General features: G+C 46.8%; 1 pseudogene; it reads left to right on the top strand.

The window, feature by feature from the left end:
• The first annotated feature begins 19,287 nt into the window (after nt 1–19,287).
• LOC105569300 overlaps nt 19,288–21,034 on the top strand; it is an 8,268-nt pseudogene continuing 6,521 nt past the window's right edge.

Here is a 21,034-nt window from a genome sequence, read left to right as displayed (position 1 = left end):
AGTGTGCGCCCCAGTTATGCCGATGAAAAACGCTATTACACTTTCTAAAAGCCAATCAGTGTATTATCACTGAAAACAGTTATAAGTATAGGACTGAATAATTTTTGAAGCCCGTGTCCACGATGCTAGAACTTGGACACGAGCCTTTATAGCTGTGAATCAGCGAATGTTCACTGTTTTCAGCGATAATCCACCGATTGATTTTTAGAGAGCACATTTCCACTGCATGCACCGCACGTGCCCTTAAAATCGGTGTCTATTAATAAAATCACGTAATATCAAATGAATCATTATTGGTCTCGTAAATTCCTAGGCGTACGTGTGTTGCAGCAGCCCCCGAAATAGAACCACGTGCATTCCACTCGAGAAACGAGGTATCACTCTTACGTACACCTGTCTCCACGTGTGCCACCTTCTAAAAATACCAACAACATTGCCGGCACACTCTGATCCTGCACGCTGATAAAAATAGTCTGCATTCTTGCGCATTTTTTTCCACGTCAACGCTGCACGCAGAACGTATTACCGCTAATCACGAGACACGGTAGTGTCTCGCGCCAAGTATAAGCGAAAAGTTTAAAGTGACAAGCTAGAACCGCGCGCGCGAGACCGACCGTGTAGTTTACGCGAGTGCGCGAGTTGACGGGCCCTCGGAATTTCGGAGATCCGAAATTTAGAAACTTACCTAAACAGTTGCTATTCTTTTCATCGGTGCTGTCGATACGTTATTGGCCGAATGAGATGTATTTACAGAACGGTTACGGTAGAAGAAAGATACGCGTTATACATATTATTTCTACACCATGTTGGTTTACCGGCGTGGTGCTTTCGCGGCGTGTTGGTTTGCGGCAAAGCAACACGCTGCGAAAGCAACACACTGTTTATCAAACGCGACAATTGAGCAGGCGCGAAATTCGTTATTTTTACTTGGGGCGCCTCGCTAAAAACGCGAATTCGCGCCGCGTCCAAGATGCGAATTCTTCATCATTGCCGTCATCGGGTCGGGACGCATAAAAATGGTTAATAATCTCTCAGCTATGTGTATCCGCTCGCTGTTGCAACTCCGCGTTTTGTAATAATCCGGCGCTGTGTTCCTTATCGCGTTTCTCATTTAGCAGTCCACTTCAATTAGCCGTCAATTAGATACCACCGGCGGAGCACTTGGCTGATTAACGAGTGTCTTGAAACCGGTCAAATCGTTCTCCGCCGGCATCAAAGCTCTCGCAGCCCCGTGCAGTCCCGGAGCGAGGGACCTCGCTGAACTCACGCGCACACGCACACTCGCGGCCGCCGCATGAACGTCTTACAATAAGCCGCACACGAAACTGCCCGTTAACGGAAAGTTGCAATCACGCGCTTATCAGCGCGCGCTCGCGCCATTACGCGCCTACCTCGCTGGATACGCGCGTTGGAACTTCTTTTCCATTTACCTAATTATGACGCGTTCCCACACGCATACCCGCGCCGAGCTGTCACCGCGCGCGCGCGGCGAGACCGAGCGCGATTCCCTTACCCGCTTCCTTTCGCCCGGTTTTCGCGCCTTGGGAATATAATGTTGCGATTTTATTCAATTTAACGGACCCCGACGGGCGCGAAATGCAACGGTGTGTAACGGCGAGTTATCTGTACATCAGTAATTATCGCCGATAGTGAACGTCTTCCGCGCTCGCGTACTTCTCGCGCGCGCGTTTCGCGGCTACTTTGCGTCTTTTTGTGCGCCACGTGTCGGGCGGCGGTTCGAAGGCAATTTCACTCGCTTTACGCGAATACGCGGATATAAAACATTTAATAAAGCATTTTCTGTCTGTCCGTCTATCACTCTCCCTTTCCGTTGTGGCATTACTCCGAATGCTATTACGAGAAACAGATGCAATTTAGTTCAAAGTCTTGCTCAAGTCTACATTGACAGGACACTCTAAATCTTTCGCGGTTAAAAGTCTGCTTTAAATAAATTTATACTATATTCATCATAGGAAATATATCGCGGACATTATTCACGATAGTTTGAGAAAAGAAATATCTCTCTAAAGTAAGCGGTGAGTAATGTGGGCTCCGAATAAAAAAATTGTGTGGTAAGAAGAAAGGGCCGATGCGAGCCGTAAAAACGCAGATGTCAAAGCGGATGGTTTCCAATACGTAAGATTTTCCTTTATTGACTAAATGTCTCTCAGTGAAAACTAAGATCAAACGTGTGCATTTCATCGGACATAATTTAATCGGGAAAATTAATCATCGGAAAAATTATTTAATTGGTTCATTCGACGGAAATTTTTCTCAGTGCATTTGCAGCGCACGGAAGATAAAAGGTATACAAAAACGTATAAAGAGAGACTGGCCGTAAAGTTTCACATAAATAGATATATATGACTCACGTCAAAATTTGGGAAGAATACCACTTAGCGATCGCAAAAAAATCCAGGGTATCCCGACACACATATCTCTGACGCGGGGACGCACAACAGGTAGTCATTGTGTCCGCCCATTGCGGATATATTTGTAAAATAATTAGGGGACAACGCGGCCGTTACATTTGCGCGGATTATTGCCTGTCATTATCGCTGCCGGCACGCGAAACGTTTTTCGTCGCTCACGTGGCCCGAAAAATTATGGATTCATTTTTATATCTCGCAAAGAAGGTATTCCGGCCGCGGCGCCGATCGATACGTTCGGCCTTTGACTGCCGCCCGTTCGCAACGTTACAATCGCTAATAGCAGTAATTTCTGCGCGCATTCGTCGGCCAGCGGGATCGTCGACGGCCGTGCCCACGAATCATGGACACGCAATAAAAAAGTATGCTTTATGACACGAACGTTCCGGAGCAGCAAATGGCATTCGGCCAACGCTGCAACGCTTTGACGCCGGGGCGTCCAGGGTGCGAGATAACTCGGCTCGTCGATGTATGCTCGCTTTAACTGCATATTCCTCGAAGATTACTTTTAAATCTCACTAATTTCAATATTATTAGAAATCCCTGGTTGTGAGGTAATATTTTTCGCGATAAATTTATAATAATTTAGACACCAACAACCTGTCACGGCTCTTAGCCCTTTTATTCCTTCGAATCTGCGTTTAACACACACACTCTCTGCAAATTGAATATTCATTGACTCACTGTTTTCAGTGATAATGCACTGATTGACTTTTAGAGAGCACATCCGAGACTTATGTATTTATTGTTGTTATTAGAAAGTTAGATTTAACAATAAATGGAGTTCACGTTAATTATTACGGTAGAACCGTAGTAATAATATATCGATTGTGTAATTGTAGTCGACGCCGGCAGAGAAAGGTAATTTACACGCGTTTCCAAATAAAACTACTTTCCTCAAAGCAGTCAAATGCCCGCAGTATCGCGGTACATGGATACCGTTTGTCATGTAACGTCGAGTGTAAACGCTGAGTGATATCGCTTAGGATAAATGACATTCAACCCCAGCACTTTGTTGCATTTGTATAATTTACGCGTGTACGTACCTTCGTAAGTAATGCTATCAAAGTAGACGAGCGCGTGACTCACGATACCCAGTTTCAGTTGTACCGCAGACAGTTAAATGATTTAATTAATCTCTGGTATGTGTAAGTGTGGCTGGTTGGGCAATCGGTGAGATGCCAAGCAGGCGCTGCAGTCAGATGTTAAGAGTCGCGGTGCATAATTATCACTTCTGAAATATGCAAATTCACACTCGCGCTTACATTCACGTTGAAATTCGGATAATCTATAATTACCGTCATCCCCCGTGTCAAGTATCGTTGATATTATCTTAAACGTTTCCAATTGTACACGCGCGATGTCTTCTGAAGACAATCGAGCTAATCAAGCGCTAAATTTATCAGCCTCGCTCGAAACACCGTGTACCAATGCAATGAAGCATAAATGTGATCACGCCCGGCATTCCATAAACGCTCCGTCAAAATCCTCGACGCCATTTCTGCTCTAAACTCCCTTTCGTGACCGGCTCCGATGTCCTACAAGAGGTTTTCGCCCGGTGACCGGGGAACAATTGTCAGCCGCGGGCGAAGCGAGTCGACGGGCGAATCCCGGCAATAGTTGCACGTCGCGGCGACGCTCGGGTATCCTTTCACATGTGAAACGGCCTGCTCTAGATTCTGAAAGATCAGACGCGGGAGGGGTCAGCTCGGTAATGATACATCTATGCAGCCTCCGCCTGACCCGACTTCCCTCAACCTCTCCGTTGCGCCTCGCGCGGTCGTGCGGCCTCGCGGATATTCTATATTCATACTCACGATTTTACGGATTCCTACTACCGATACTTACTTTACGCGCCATTTATTCCCGGTAATCGCTGTTACCTGCTTAGCCAGAGACATTCTGCTCACCGGCGTTCCCGCCGCTTCTCTCACTGGTGCACCTTCACCTGTTTTTGGTATTAAAGGTAGAATTTATGGATATCGCTGTCCTAACGAGCAACGGTTAGTGCTATTTGCGATTCGCTTACCGTCTTATTTGCGCCGGGGTCTTTAGCATTAGCTACCTTTACGAAGAGCATTATATGCTGGTTACTGGGTCACGATTAACATATCAAGCTAATCAAGCCATCTCGATGGATTCGTCTCGGTTATCGTACGAATATTTGCAACTTTAAGAATCGAATATTACGTAAATACAATTGAGGAATAAATAAACGTAATTTTGACAGATTTAACTTTAACAGATTTACATTACCTCATTCCCTGCAACAAAAATGATTGCCACATAATTACAGTATACATCGAGTGAATAGCTTTACCTCACTTGCAGAATAAAATTAGAAACAAAGAGTCGTATACTCAACAACGGGGGAAAAAATTCCTATCGAGTAAATTAGCCAGTTCTAAATGCAATGCACTGCTCGAGGCGACCTTTGCAAGACTTTTCCTCCCTCGCGACGTGGATCTCGGGAACATAAGAAGTGAGTATGATGGCTGACGTTTGGTTCGCGAGTATACGGTGCGATTGTTGCCTATCTGTAAGCGGAATTGCGAAGCCCGCAAGAGGTAAGACCAGGTAAACGCATCCACCTCTAGATAGAGTGCGGAAGAAGGTTCTATGCCTACAGTTAAATGGCGAATTTTATACGCGCGAGCCACGTCTCGATCGGAGCCGGAATATCCGCGAAAAAGGAAAGCCGCAAGTTGGCGGCATCGCGAGGAGGAATCCCGGCGAGTTCTCGCGAAGGGATAAATTAATCGTTAATTTGGCGGCCGCTATCCTCGCAAAGATGGCAATCGATACTTCCTAAATACAGCCTTTCATTAAATTACATTTCTTTCCAGAGCTTTGTGCCTAATCACTCAGAATGCAGCTAGTTCCAGCGTTACTTCGCTTCCCGCGACTTCTCCTCTCGCGAATGATCGCGAGCTCGCGGCTTTCTATCGCTCTGCTCCTTCAATTCGATTATGCGAGCTGATCAATCCTGATTTTAATGGGCCGGCGTAAAAGCCAATCGCAGATCGTTTCGCCACCTCCGCCTCGAGCCACCAACTGCTTTCACGCGTGTTCGCAATTGGCGATAATCTTCCGCCGAATGCCGACGCTGCGCTCAATGACGTTTTATCGCCGATCGTCGTGCCCGGCGAGCGCGCCGATCTTCCGCAATAATCTCGAACTACGCTCCGCGCACCTTCGACGAAACCTTGTAAATTCCCACTTGACGCCTTTACTGCCTGTTTCAAGAACGATTCTCTTTGACGAGTTAAACAGAAGGACGCGCGCGGCGAACAAAGGAGCGCACCGGTTAGCAATACCAACACTTTATTGAATAACAGATTGCCCGTCGCAATTCTACCAGCACTCTATCATTATAGCCATTCGCTACAGCCGTGTTTAACGCTTATAAATTATTAGGCTCTTTCTTTCGCTGAAATACAGTTAAGGTAAAGTGCACGTAAATAAATAGCTACGGAGATATCGGCGTAAAGACGATTGTTATGTATGGAGAACGCGCATCTTAACACGATTGGGAACTTGGAGAAGCACCGTGACAATTTCACTTGTACACCGAGAACAATTTTCATCGGATAAACCGATCATATTTTTTATCGGGTGCATTTAATCGGACGTGTCCGTTTGTTATTATGTAATTGGATGAGATCCGATTACATAAAATTTTTCTCAGTGTACTTTTTCACCACGGGAGTGAGAATCGTCCAGGAGCGATCGGTCAGTTCTAATTTCACGACGGAGATCTGTCAGTGAGATGAAACTGTAAACTACGGTGCCATAAGCGAGGGGGTTCATCGATCTCCGCGAAACGGCACGTCGACGATCGTCAACGTATCCCAGACGCCTGGGACACCTGCGGAGAAATCGGCGCCAAACAACGGATCGATCGAATGATCGGCATTGATTTCTCGTATCTGCGCGATCGGATCCCACGGATCTATCAGCGCAACGCGCCGTCACCGTAGCCGCCGCCGCCGCCGCGGCATCGAAACTGGAACTGTGCGGTGTGTCGCAACTTTTTTTGTCGTCGCCGCCTGTCGCTGGCATCAGATCGGCCGATCGATGGCTCGATGACCCTTAAAAGACCCCGAGTCGAAACTGCCGCGCGCCGGCCCGGCATTGTGACGCAAGCGCGACGGAGTGCGTTCATGCTAGAATTTCCATTCAACGATATTCGGCTTTTTACGACCGACAGTATTTTTCTTCAACGTGTCTGCCGCCATTCGGTCAAACCGTACAAACGCGTGACGTCGACGCAATATCGCGGATGCACTTTTCCTCGCGACGTACTCTCTTTCAATTCTTACAAGTTTCGGAACATCCACGCGTCTTCTGAAGATTGTACCGAAACATACCTCACAAAATCTTTTGAAACTCGATAATATTTCTCCTGCCTGAAGTCATCAGGCTATTTAAAAAAATGTTAATGTGCGATATACATATAGAAAAAAAGTCCCAGGCTTAGAGATGGCAGATAAAATTTGAGACCGATCATGTCTCATGGGAAAGTTCTCAAGAGGACGGCAAAGGGGACGCCGCCATAGCCTGAAAATCAACTAATCACCGTGTAGACCGACCATATTTCATCCGGCGAATTTCTTTCGGCCGCACATTCCGGCCGGTCGCGAAGTAACATCGATTTCATTCAATCAGCGGATTATAACGGTCTGCACGGTCGGTCGACCATATTCGGCGGTAACTACAAATAATCGACGGCGGGTCGGAGTAGAAATGCGGCCTCTCGTCGCCGCCTAAAACACTGGGATCCGTAATTATCGCCGGTCATCGATCGGCCGATAATCGCGGCAAATAGAAGTCACGTGAAATAGCACACGCTCGTCACTTACTTGTCGGATGGCGAGGAGGCGCCTCGGGGAGAGACTTGAAATCGCCGTGACGGACTCCTCGAACGCGGCTTAATGACAATCGGCGAGAAATGCTCGCGCGGGCGATTCGCGATACAACAATATGTTATAATAACACGTTCACGGCGCGGCGCGCGTCTCATTTCGAACGGGATCGAGGTACTTTCGTGGAGGAACCGTGCGCGCAAGTAATGGACGCCCCCAGGTAGCAGGCGTAGAAACGCGACCTTCTATCGCTCGCGCGCTCGAAATGTATAATTATCGCGGATACCACTTGTGAAAAGCAGATAAACACGCATAATAACACATATTCGCCGCGAGTGGAGACTATGTAAAATATAGTATATCCGTCACTGATTGAGAACCGGGTATAAAGTTGGACCACCGCATCGCCCCGAGAAACACTAATAGGCACACGTGCTAAATAAATGCTCCGAGTTTTTTTTGCACAATGCCGCTGATTGAATAACAAGCTTCATTCTCTGTTCCTTCGGTAGCGCTCTTGAAAAAAAAAGCTTAGGCACTATTTAAAATCGTTTTGAGCCTATTATGACGTTGCACAAGTCCGTGCGATTAAATGTCCATAAATTTGATGGTTAACAGTATGGTATTACCGTGGTATAATTGCGTAATGACTTTACGTCAATTTCCGATACGGATATATCTTGGTTAGACTGTATTTCCTACCATGCGAAAACAGCGATTGGCCACACGCAGCGAGAGTAAGCTCATTCTTTTCTGCAAGTTGAATTAACACAGTGGCAATATCCGGTGTATAGTGGATCTTGAAGGAATGCAGAAAATGCGGAACGCCGATCACTGTAAATGCACCCGAAAGCAGGGTCTTTCTCTGAAACCTGTTTTTCTTTTCGTCCTCCGTCTCGCGGCGAGAATCGCCTAATGGAAGCCACGTCGCTTTTCACGGTGCGTAATGAGAAAAAATAACGATACCGAGGACGGAGTGTCTCGGGCCGCGTCTCGACGGGCATCCGGGCACGCCAAGAGCGGGAGCGATCGGGGCCAGTTTGTTGACGTAATCGACGAAAACGCCTTCCGTGCCAAGGGAGCGAGCGAATCGGTTGAGTGGTCGAGTGGCAGGCCGGTGGTTATCTTCAATTTTTCCATTAAGGCACAGGTTGGTCGCCTAATGGTCGCTATTTGCTCCTCCGGGTGTGTTTCGACAGTGGATCTCACTTCGGTCGCCGTCGCGCGGATCAGCCGGCAATGCGCGAACAGCTCGTCGGTCCCCGGGGGCCCCTCGGCTCCGGGGGTGACGTCGCATTCCTTTTGGCGCCTTCCGTCGGAAGGCTCGATTTTTGGACGAATATTAAAATCGGTCGGCGGGCACTGCGCTGATGCGGCACCCGCGCTCTCGCTGCACCTTCGCCTTCGAGACGATGGCACACAGGAAGAAACAGGTTTGACAACCTGGAGGTGGGCTCACCGGGGCCACGTGCTGCGGCGCATTACTTATAATCCCATCAGCGTTTCTCTCTTTCTCTTCCCGTCTTCCTCTGTCTCTCTTCGCTCGCCTCCTCCGCCTCCTCTTTTTGCTCCTCTTTCTTCCTTCTCTTCATCTTCGAGGCTTCTTCGAGGCTTCCTCCTCCCCCGCATTCTCTCTCTTTCTCTCTCCAAGTCTTTTCCGAGCTTCGGGCCTTGCCGACCGCTCTTCTCTCCTCAGGTCGCCGCGACGTCGACGCAGCGCATGTCGTCCTTCATTTCGACGAGCGCTTTTTATTGTTGCGAGACGATGTCTTTTAAGTGTTTGGGAGCACGCGACGTGCCGTCATTATCGCTTGCGAGGGGACGTTCGATTAAACGAGCATCAACGGAAATCCTTCGTAGAGTATGACGCAGAGCGATAAAGGTAGTGTTAGAAGTCTCTGATTAAAAAAAGGAACTCGGCAAGAGTACGATTGCACAGCGTTCAAGGAATTTGCATTCGTTCGTCCTTGGAAAATATAGGCAGAAAACTCGTTTTCGCCATATTCGTTTCTTCGCATACACTTGAGTGCTATTATCGATTCATTTACCAATTATATCGGAGATTAATAGGATATCAATCAACACAGTTCAAGCATGAAAGTATAATCGGCATGTTCTCGAATTTGACGGACGTTTGTTATTATATCAACGATGCGAGGCGATTGTAGAAAGTATGGAATGTGAGAAATCCGAGTTTGTACGCACGTGGATTGCCTACGTCCACTTTTGCATCCTGACGAAAAGCGGGCAAGCAGCGAAATTAATTTTGTCGTATAAAAGAAATCATCTAAGGTTTACAGAGAAAACTAGCGTTAATATAAACATATTAATCTTATTATATTATGAATAAAATAAAATTTATTTTAATAACCGAAACATTTACAAAGACGTGACACAGCGAGTGTAAAAGAAAAAGAGAGTGGCATTGAAACAAATATCACATTTTGTACAGTGTTTGCATCAAGTCTTTACGATGAAAGGAAAACGAAAGGAGCTGATGACAACTTTCGTAATCGCGGTAGGGATGCAAAGGCTATTGCGGCAACATCTCCGCGATCGCTTCGATTAAAATAATACCGCGTAATAAGGTGAAATAAATAATCGTATGATTAGCGGTTACGCGGAAAGCCGCGTGGATCGGTAACGAGTACCGTGCCACTGGTTACAGTCGGCAGAAGAAGGCGCTGAATTACGCAGCGGCTGCGGCAAGAAAACGAAAACGGTGGAATCGCGCGAGCTTGGGATCCGGGACTTAAATAATTAAAGCGTTCGCGAGGCATCGCGGCTGCCGCTTTCTTGCGTAACCCGATCTCCCCGCCGTACCCGATCGGATCTATGCGATCCCCCCCTTTTTTTTCCCCTCGTCGATCTTCGCCGTTCGCACGAATTACACACTCCGCGGACCTCTCCGCCATTATATCATTCCGTAGAAAGAAACGCGTGCGGCAGGTGGCTGTGTGCAACGACCGGCGCGTTTGGAATGTGGGAGTGGGATGAGAGAACTCGATAACGCGCTGTCGGCGTAGGCATTACTGTGAATTGCTTTCTAGATACGGCTTCTAGAAGGCAATTTTTCTCGCAGCGGTATTGCGGCGCGTGACCATTTTTTGAGGCTTGTAAAAGGAAGAATATAATAAACGTCCGATGATAAAAACTGCCGAAATTATAAATAGCTCCGGAGATGAAACGTGTGTTTGGAATAATCTTGGATCACCAAGTTACAACCCGGCTTATCTCGGCATGACCACACTTTGTTTTCGTACGTCGATGTCGTGTAATGTCGGCCCCACGAAGCACAATCTTGTCATTGTTAATTCATCCGAAAGAGAGAGAGAGAGAGGGGGGAGGGGAGAGAGGAGAAAGAGAGAGGGGGGCGACTTAAGAGCGGATGTCTGCGGGCATTTGGAATTCGACAATTACCGCCGTCCACACGGGACAAAATTCGCCTACTCTGCACTTCCGGCCGCGAGTAGGTCGATACACCGTTACGATATCCCCCTACAAAAGAAGAGCCAAATAAATAAAACGTTCGAGACAACCTGGATATGGACCGCAGCTCGTTCTCTTTCGCGGTCCCAAGGCGAGGGAACCAAAAGATTTATTACTCCCCGACCCCCGTTGGCAATTGTAGCGTTAATATACGAGTTTTAGCTTTGAAATTCACGCAATTCTGTTCATTTCGAATTACTTTCTTGCCAACTTCGAGGCTGGCCGATAAACATACGATAGATACGTTGCCCTAAGTTCTACAAATTTCAAAAAGATCGAAGCGTTTGCACAGCCTCCTCGTTGTTGACATGTGCATCGTTTTTATTCTGCGCTGCCGCTAATTATAATCGAATAAGAGAAATGATAATAGTGTAACTTTACCGAAGTTAATAATAAACTTAAACGATGAGACTGCAATAGGTAAGGATAGGGAAGTAACAGTTCTAACGTTATAAGATCACTCTTCCTCTCTGCGAATTGGCGAAGCCTAATGTCTCACGGAAAGGAGAAGTATTTTTCCTCGACTGGCCTCCTTCGGCTCACCACTTCCTCCTCGCTCAGCGAGCAGTGCCATCGAGCAGTGCGCGGTAATATAGACTTGATAGAGGCTAACATATCCCGACTGTCTTTCTGCACGAGGCCTTCCGTGCTAGTCCACCTCCGCAGCTCAGCTCGAACACGAGCGCGTAAAAGAGAAAAAGGGAGGTCTGCCTCTCTCTTTCTCTTTTTCGCACTCTGCTCTCCGCTTTTATAACTTGGAGTTTCATCGGCGTAATCGTTCTCCTCCGTGAGCCTCGCCGCTGCCACCGCTCCGGCGGTGTTCTTCTTCGTGATGCTTGATTTTCGCGCGGATCTCCGGTGAAGAAGACGTCATGCGACGCCTAAAGCAACGAAGCGCCTCACATGGTGGGTGCTACATGGCGCAGATAATGGTCTGGACGCGTTGATCGAGTGAATATATTCCCCCCCCCTTCCCTATTTTATTTTTCCACATCATTCGAATTCTATGAACATTACACGAAAATTCTTAATCCACTGATCAAACGATTGACAAAATAATGATCCTGCTACTTGGGATGTAGCGAAGCATTATTTTGAGAAAACATTAATTTATTACTGTGACAAAGAAAAAACAAATTGTCGGTTCATCGGCAACAAATTTGCGTTCGCATTGCCGTGCTCTAATGTCACCTGTCAATCGATATAGGAAAGGGATATTCTAAGGCACTTTGTTAACAATCTCGGCCGTGACTGATACGAATAGAACGAGAAACGAGTACACCGGGCATTTTCAGTTAGATGCTTTCTTCGCGCGCGCGTGTCCGAGTTCGGTGTCGGTCATCCAGGTCATCACTGTCGCCTCGCGAAAGCGCGCGCACACGCAGCAAGCACGCGCGCACACGCGCGCGCGGGTGCGCGCGCACACACACAATGGTCGCCGGTCAAAGTTCTACCCTCACTTAGCAATAATTCAGTCGTGCCGGTTTATCCTCCTGAGTCCCGCGCCTCCGTACGGCTCCCTCCCCCGTCTCCCCTGACCCCTTTCCTATCATCCACTCGGCCGCTCTGTCTCTCCCTCGAGAGTAGTTGCATACACGATCGTACAACGTGCCAATATCGATAAGTCAGTCGGAGCAAAAACCAGCGAAGGATTGGTTCCACCCGGTCCCACACCGCACTCGGCTGCCCATCTCGTCCCGTGCACACGTCTCCCGTTCGTCGCAACGATCTCGTTACACGCATGTACACAATGTGTTTCTGATATTCCTTTTAAACGTAGCGTCTGTCCCGAGACAGAGCTGCAAGAAACCACGATTACATTTGTAGCTTACATTAATTGCGATTGAATTTATAAAATTCTAAACTTGTGAATCTTATAAATCCAATTTATTAAAAAACTTTTAAACGAAAATGTTTTAAGCATTTATTGTTCTTAATAAAAATACGACTTTCAAATGTAACTTATCAATTTAATTTGAAGCAACGTAAGTTATAAATTAGATTATATTTATAACTTACATTCAGATTAAATTTATAAATGACATTTCCGAGTCACATTTTTATGAAAAAAGTAATAAAAATGTTTGAAACACAAGATACATCAAATAATAATGTGTTTCATGTCCATGCATTTTTCTTAATACGAAATAGCGAAACGAACAGTAGGTAATATTACGCCATGTCTGCCGACGATGATAACAGAAACATCCGCCAGCTATTCAGATTATTTGCGGATTGCGAGCGTGGCATTAATTTTGCAGCACGTGCGCCGGTAGCTGCGGCATAAACGCGCGTCTAATTATCTTTCCTGTTGCGTGCTGCGATCCGCCTCGCATTTTCTGCCCGTAATCTCAGGGCGACTCGCGTCGTGCGCCTATCGACTAGAGGTGTCCAAACGAGTCCGTTCGCGCTAAATGCCAGCAGCTATTTCCGCGAAGGTTTCACGGGGCGTTATATCCGTGAAGTATAATCAGAGACGAGGCAATCGTAAAAGCGAAGAACGTTAGAAAGCGGCAGAGACGAGGGTAGGTTGAAGATAATGGGAATGAGGAACAAGAATTTTCACGCTGCATTCCTCTTGCAAATAATTCTGCAAATAGTTCTATAAATATCACAAGTCAAGGGCTACCACATATTTATATAGATCTGTTACTTAAACATTCTATGCAATTTCAAGCGCCACTCGATTTTGCTGCACTTGACATAATGATAACAATTACTTGTATAATGAGAGAAGAAAACAATCAGCTAAGAAATCCTGAATGAGAACGTCAGTAAGCGCGACTCTTCGACCACAATTGACAGCCGTCGACCGTAGCCAACGCAAAAGTTCACAAATAGACGTCACGGTAATATAACTCGCCGGCTACGACCATAAACGAGCCTACGTGTCGGAAAAGTGAATTTGATAGTTTCATCCGGGACGTGTAATAAACCGACACGCTGGTCGTCATAACCGACCGGACACACTTCGAGCAAGCAGCTTAGACCGTAGAATTCTGGGCTGCTCGTGCCATGCGATTTAATGGAGCAAATCGTTTCGGCTTTCGACCAATTATCGACAACGTGTCAGATATGGCAGCAAGTCGAGTGTGTGCGCGCGCGCGCGTTACGAGGCACTTCTTTCTTCTGCAATCGCTGATCCCACCCACCGGCGTAAAGTCCAATTAGACTCGGCTACCCGTCCGGAGATAATTGGCGAACATTCGCGCGAGACCGTAACTCACCAGTCGGTAGCCTCTCTTCCTTCTGTCCCATTTCTTCGCCGTTCGTCTCTGACGCTCTCTGTCCACGTTACGGTATCGCGCTTCTCTGTCGCTTCTTAACGCGATCGCTTTGTGTGCATCCGTCGTTGATTACATTCTATACAGATAACGCACCCGCGCGATAAAATCGTCGGCACGAGCTTGGAATGCGTCGATCGCGCCGGGCGGGGTGGAGATTTCAATGCCGAAACGTAGATACGCTGGGAGATTTCAACGCAAGGCAAGCGAGTATCTGTCAGCGCGTGCGCGCGTAGCACTAAGGTTATCTCCGAGGGGGGAAACCGCTGACCAAAATCTTGTACCCAGAGGGCATTACTTTATTTTATTATCTTATTTTATCTTATTTTATCTTTATAATGCTGATAAAATTTAATTTTATCTATCTAATCTTGTTGTCATAAAATAAAACTTTTCTTCTTCGGCTGACATTTTAACGCTCGTAAGCGTGGAACATATTTCGTTTCTCAAAAGAATTCACGTCGCGCACGTTCGTCCCCGATGCGTATAAAAGTTACCGACGTCAAAATACAGATTTCATCGACGCGCCTCGGCACCCTGTAAAAACCAGGGTCGAATAAATCGCTTAGCGCATTCGCGGCGTACGACGCGTTACGTCGTGCGGCATCCGGACGTTTCGTTCGTCGGAGAGTCGTGGTGAGCAACAAAGAGCAAAAGACGGAGTCAATAATATCACGTAAAACACCCACACGAAGTGAGGTGAGGCGGTGCGCGCTCGGGCTGGCTGGCTGGCTGGCTCCCCGAGCGGCGATTGAGGCACGGCCCGGCCGTAAGTCTCGCTCGGGCATAAACCAATCCTGAAAGGAGAACGCGATGGAATGGGGTATCCATTTCACGAGCGATGGAGACATCGGGGGTACCTCGTTCGATCCCAGCCTCGTATGCTAATTTTCCAGCTGTACGCCGCGCCACGCTGTCCGCTGCTCTCGGCTAGCGCGCGGCGGCGCGATGCGGCGTCTCGCGCGGCACGGAAATAGGAGGAGGCCCCCGGCGATACGTCGAAGAGCTCGCTGGGCTCTGCATTAAATCTCGCGCCGATTTACTTAGAAGGAGAAACTGTCCGCGCCGCGCGCGTCGGGATGAGAGATATATTGTGAATCGTTGTTAATCCAGGACTTTTCACGTTTAAGCAACAGAACGAGAGAAACAAATAGGACAATTTGATGTCGAAATATTTCCAATCCGACACCTAATTCTCAGATTATCCTGTCAGTTAAAGTGTCGTTCTTTTTTTGTCGTCGTAAGTCGAGATGTTCTTTTGGTTAAATGTAATTATTTAAAATATGTCGATTATAAAAGAGATGAAAACTGAATATTCACACGTATGATCGTTGCTATCATACGTTAATCGTTACTAACGCAGGTTTCCCGTGAAACTGTTTGATACGTGTCGACGCACCTTGCAGTAGCAACGGCTCTTGCGTCGTTTCACCTGCGAACCGCGTTAAGCGACCCGCATCTTCGTCTTATCTTACACCTTCATGTATAACAACCAACTCTTCCACCCCTCTACACCCCAGGCGGCTGTTGAATTTTTCATCTAACGACCGTTGTTACCGCCTCACTTCCATCATTCGCGGACTTCCATTTTAAACCGCCGAACCTGCCGAGACCCGGGGGCACGGAGGTTCCCTTCGGTGCAGCCTTCGCGAAATTTTCGTCGGAATACGTAGGCACGTGCGTGCGCGTCCACGGGGACCTCCCGCGGTGGACTCGACGACTGATAAAAATGTCCCTACTTGATTCCGCCTCTCTGCGAGGAGTCTCTTTCGCCCCACGCCCGCCTTTATCTCGTCTTATTTGGTACGGACGAATGACGGAGGACGCACGAGATTACTGCGCTGCTGCCCGTCGGGAGACGCATCCCGAGTGCGGTAGGTACCCCGCAAGAGTCAGTCCGCCGGATGATAAAATGACGGGGGATGAGACCGGACCGCATGTGATGTGCGGACGCTATCCTCGTTATGCTCGCGAGCAGCATGCGCCGCGCATCAGTGAATGATGAGTTCTGCGGAATTTCAGCGCAGGAATCTGTGACTTTTCAAAGTAATATGCGCTGACCCTGAAATAGGGATGACTCGTGCGGGGGGAAAATTGCTGATTAATTCTCCTCGGTCGCGAGTCACAGGCATTGAAAATACCAAAATTGCAGCGCGATAAATTCAAAATGGTACATTTAGACTGCGAATAAAATTTAAAAAGAGAGAGAGAGAGATATCGGTCCGCTCTAAATCGCTAAACAACGTGGATAAACGTGGGGAATTTTGCGACCGTAACCGCACCGTTTTCTTCCTGAGGAGGAAGAGCAATTCCCTCGGAGGTATCTTTCTCCGGCGCTGCAATTGAAATGCTGGAATCCGCGCAGAATTCACGGACGTGCGCATGAAAGTTTCAGCTCGGCGTTTCTCGGTCCAGTCGTCGTCGTCGTCGTCATTCTCGAGGTAACGCTGAAGATAATTTATGTAATTCATTCGGTTAATATCGGCGCGCCGTGTCGTAAAGCGTTCGCATAACCAATTTGGCACTAAAGACCCCGGCACGAGGGCCCTTTAAGGCCCCTCTCGCGGTGGGCAGTGCCATAACATTACGGGTTACGAGTCGCCCCGTGTCCCTCGTCGTGCCACATCCGTGGCAGTCATCTTCGCCGTCGCCGTCGCTTCCCCCTTTCCTCCGCGGCGTTTTGCGCTGCCCCCGCCACCCGCTCCCCGCGCTGCCCCTTTTTTCCCAACCTTCATCTTTTTCTTCGCGTTCGTCCAGGCGTCAGGTGGAGAGGCTGTGCGCGGCCGATGGCGGATGATATTAGCATGGTAACTGGTGGCCCCAGCAGGCGTCTTATTAAATTTGTACCATAAGCAATATCGGGATGCGGCCCGGGGCCGTTTCAATTTGCCGGCCTGGAAATTTAAGGCTTACCCCGAAGCTCATCTCGCTCCTTGCCGGTCGCTACCGCGTCGCCGTTGCTGATGATGCAACGCGATTATTTTATCGTAATCACAAATTCATTACGAAGATCGAGAGATGCGGATCTTCGTGCGCGCTCACAGTTGTCTCACTTTTTACAGTCGTCCGAAATCGCGCGAGCTTTGACAACACTAGAACTCTTCACCAAAGACATTTGAAAGTGCGTGGGAGTTTTAAGAGTTCGCTAATCGCGTGGAAAGTGGAAAACAGCTGTGAACGAGCGGGCGGACCTTCCTGGCCCGAACGCAACAAGCCGCAACGTCTTCACAAATCTCACGTTGTATCACGCTCAAGGCCGAAGCAAGCGCGACGCGAGTGTTTCGATCGCAATCGACTTTTTCAATTGCCCCGCCGCTATCTGCGTGGAATGTGTAAATTGCGAAGCGGGCTGCCCCGCGACGCTAATTTCACGCTCGCGTCTGGATGTGGTGGATCCACATATTAGCGTGTTTATCGCATTCCATGAATTAAATATCGTTGCACGGATACGATACTGTAACGCACTTTACTACGACGATTGCGTCGCGGAATCGGCCATATCTAGCGAGTGAAATTCGTGCGCTCTGAAAAACGCCTCTCCGTGATGTAAAAGCAGTCGTTCATTTGCGATTGAATTCTAGGTCGAGTTACCGCACCACGCAGGTTTTTAATTCACGAGGATATATATTATAAAAGAGGAACAAGGAAAGGATATACGTGACATTTTCGTAGCTGGGTGATCCTGAACTTGAAACGATTATTCACTTGTGTTGCTTTATTCGCGCTGAAGAAAAGATAATTCAATGTTTTATCTGCATCAATAAATAATGGTCGAACATTGTAAACAACAACAATGCAGGGGTCTCCGTCGGCGACGCATTGCGGCGAGGAAAAAGAGTACGAAACGAAATGACATAATAAGATGTCGGTGCCAACGGTACCATACCGCTAATGATTACAAATGCCTGGACCGATGTACTTGCGCCGACCAAAAGAACGAGTTTCGTGATCGAACGGCCACGGCAATAGCACTCGATTCGATTTGGAACTCGCCGGTGTCCCCGGAAATTTTTCGGCCATCTTTTATCCCGTATATGCAGGAAATTCCAGCAATAATTTAAACGAAAGAAATGTTTAGAAATTAAAATTAACGATCGTGGACTCACCGGAAAAATGGTAGTCTTGAAATGTATACTTTACAAATCCTCTTAATAGATGTACTTATTAAAGAAGAATATGTCCTTAACGTCATGTTCTTTGGAATATCTTCTTAAGTTAAGAATACAGGGTGTACTAAAACCACCGGATATCCTTTTAATCGCAGATTCCTTAGAAAATTTCGAGAGGAAAATTCTAATTAAAAAATGTCGAGGCTATGATAGTTTTTAAATAATAAGCGATTATATTTCACAGGTCTGAGATTTCGCGCGCTCAGGCACGGCGACACGACGAGTGATAAAAGTGTTCCTATGTGTTTCGCGAGCGAGCGAGAACCAAAGTCACCGTTTAACGGGACAGAAAATATTTGTGAAGACGACGATCCGGTTATTTTGAAAACTTGAGGATAAAGAGAGGCAGGAGACTAGATTGAATCTAACTGAAAATCCCTAGTTCACTCAGACTATCGGAGATCGACTAAATCGAAGGATATCAGTCTGATCAAGATGCTCATCATAGTGAACCCCTCCCTTTTATTAATAAGACGTTACACAAAGTTAACAAAAGAAATGGTTAAAGATAACAAGAGGAACAATTAATTCGAGAATGAATCGTTGAGTCTGTTGTGAAAGTTGTCACTATGCTAAAAAGGGCGATATTCGCAGGAACACCTTTATCACTCGTCGTGTCGCCGTACCTGAGCGCGCGAAATCTCAGGCCTGTCATTTGTGAAATGTAATCGCTTATTATTTAAAAACTATTATAGCCTCGACATTTTTGTATTGGAATTTTTGTCTTGAAAGTTTCTAAAGAATTTATGATTAAAAGGATATCCGGTGGTTTTAGTACACCCTGTATATTTTATAAAGTAAAATATTATCAAAGTAAGTGAAATATTCTTAAGGTGAGAATATAATTTTTTCGGTGCAGTCGAAAACAATCGGCTTTATAAATTCCAACGGAGCGGGAAGTCAGGTGTTTTACGGAAAAGAAAATATAACTTATCGATCCCCCTTTGCCAAACTCGCGTGATATTCGTCACAATTCAACATGCACAATTGACGTTAATATTATTTATCGAACGAGAAACGACTATAACCAAAATAGTAAACTAATGTCAAAATGCGCGATAAAACGCGTATGCTAGTCGTCAAGAAGAAAAGAAGAATTTCCATTCCGAAAACTTTAAATACCGTTTACTCTTGGAACGCCATTGGGCCGGTCGTCGCTCGAGAAATCGGGGCACCCGATTACACGTTTATTCCATATTGCTTTGACGCAAACGCGTATAAAATTGGACATATTTTCGTGCCAACCGGTACACAGGTAACGGATTGCAACATAATAATTCTTGGCATATGCATTCAAGTTATTCCATTCTTCGTCGTTGCTCATAAAACAGATAACGTGTTTTCGCCCCGTCTCGGTCCTGAAGATACTCGGGCCGATCCACGATTTTGTGGTAAGAAGCGAGACAAACTCCAAATGGCTCGATAAGGAATTCCACAGTGTGCGAACGTCCGGCGATCAAATGGACTTTCGCGTGAGCATTAGTAAAGTTATAAATTAACTAAAAATACGAAATAATCGTTCGAATCTCTCCAATATTTCTAAATGTGCTTGCAGATAATTGTCGGGTATGGAAAAAATCAGATTAGTTTTACAGGCCGTGACTATTATTTTCTCAATAAAACCGACGATATGGTGACCCAAGGAAACGTGGTGATAAATCGCGCGGCTCACGAAGGTTAAACATCTATGTTACTTGTTAGTCAATATTTAATAGTGATATCTTAATTATTAAATGTTACTGTTAAATATTTTATATATTTTAGATTTATTAAACACTAAATGGATCGGGCTGATAACAAACGTAGTGGTTACGAAAATCTACGAGCTTCATATTGTTAAACATATATGTGAAAGACTGCTGCACATAGGCGATAAGGAGCACACTATTCTTTTTAAATATGAAATATGCAAAATCGACCGCCGTGGAGCCGTAACAAGTTCTGTGAGTTTTAGCGTCAATTTTACCGCAAGGGACATCTCGGCAGCGCAAATTAATTTTATTTTGACAGGAAACGAAGAAAATAGGTTGCAAATGGTTGCCAATAAGAGAACAAGTGTTGGACAGTCTCCCATTGACCGACTTCCAATATACGTCCGGTAAAACATTATGACGTCTTTTCGTTAGAAAAACTGAAGAGATACATTTATCGGCTCTTGCTCTCGTAATTACCATCGAACATATCAGCTTATTTATATTGTAGCGCTTCTCGTGGAAAGACCACGATGTTATTTTATTCGCGACAATACATTCGTCATCCTAAAATACCAGAATCAGTTCATGCCAGACGTGGTATCTTTCCGATCGGTGCGGAACAGGCCGCGACACCGATGACACCGATGAGAATACGGCGAGATACCGCACAATTTATATCCATTTTCCGTGTGGTATAAGCGCCCGCGGACACAAGTGTACGCATGCAAGTGCGCGCACGGGCTCGCCGCAGTAGATCGGACCCGCGATATCGGCTGGTGCCGCGACCGGGTCCCCGTGCACATCGCGCATGAGTTATTGCGAGATCGGCGGGAATGCGCAAAATTCAATAAAGTTATTTCGCCGGCGCGGTAAAAAGCAGGGGAGGGACAGAGGGGGCGAGAGGGAGAGCTCGAGGGCGGCGCGCAATCGCGGCTGGATTGAATTATCGGCGTTAAATTCTGCGTTTTATGCGCACGACCCGTCTTCGCCTGCCCTGTCAGCGCCGCCAGATGGAGACATTATAAATGTTAATTGCACGAATTGCACAGCTATCGCGACGTCGTTTTTTCCTTTCCCTCTCTCTCTCTCTCTCTCTCTCTCTCT

This window comes from Vollenhovia emeryi, unplaced genomic scaffold, assembly GCF_000949405.1.
Source record: "Vollenhovia emeryi isolate VEMERY1.0 unplaced genomic scaffold, V.emery_V1.0 DF939125.1, whole genome shotgun sequence".
Lineage (NCBI taxonomy): Eukaryota > Metazoa > Arthropoda > Insecta > Hymenoptera > Formicidae > Vollenhovia > Vollenhovia emeryi.
Note: the sequence above shows the minus strand (reverse complement) of the source record. Positions and strands in the feature narration are given on the sequence as shown.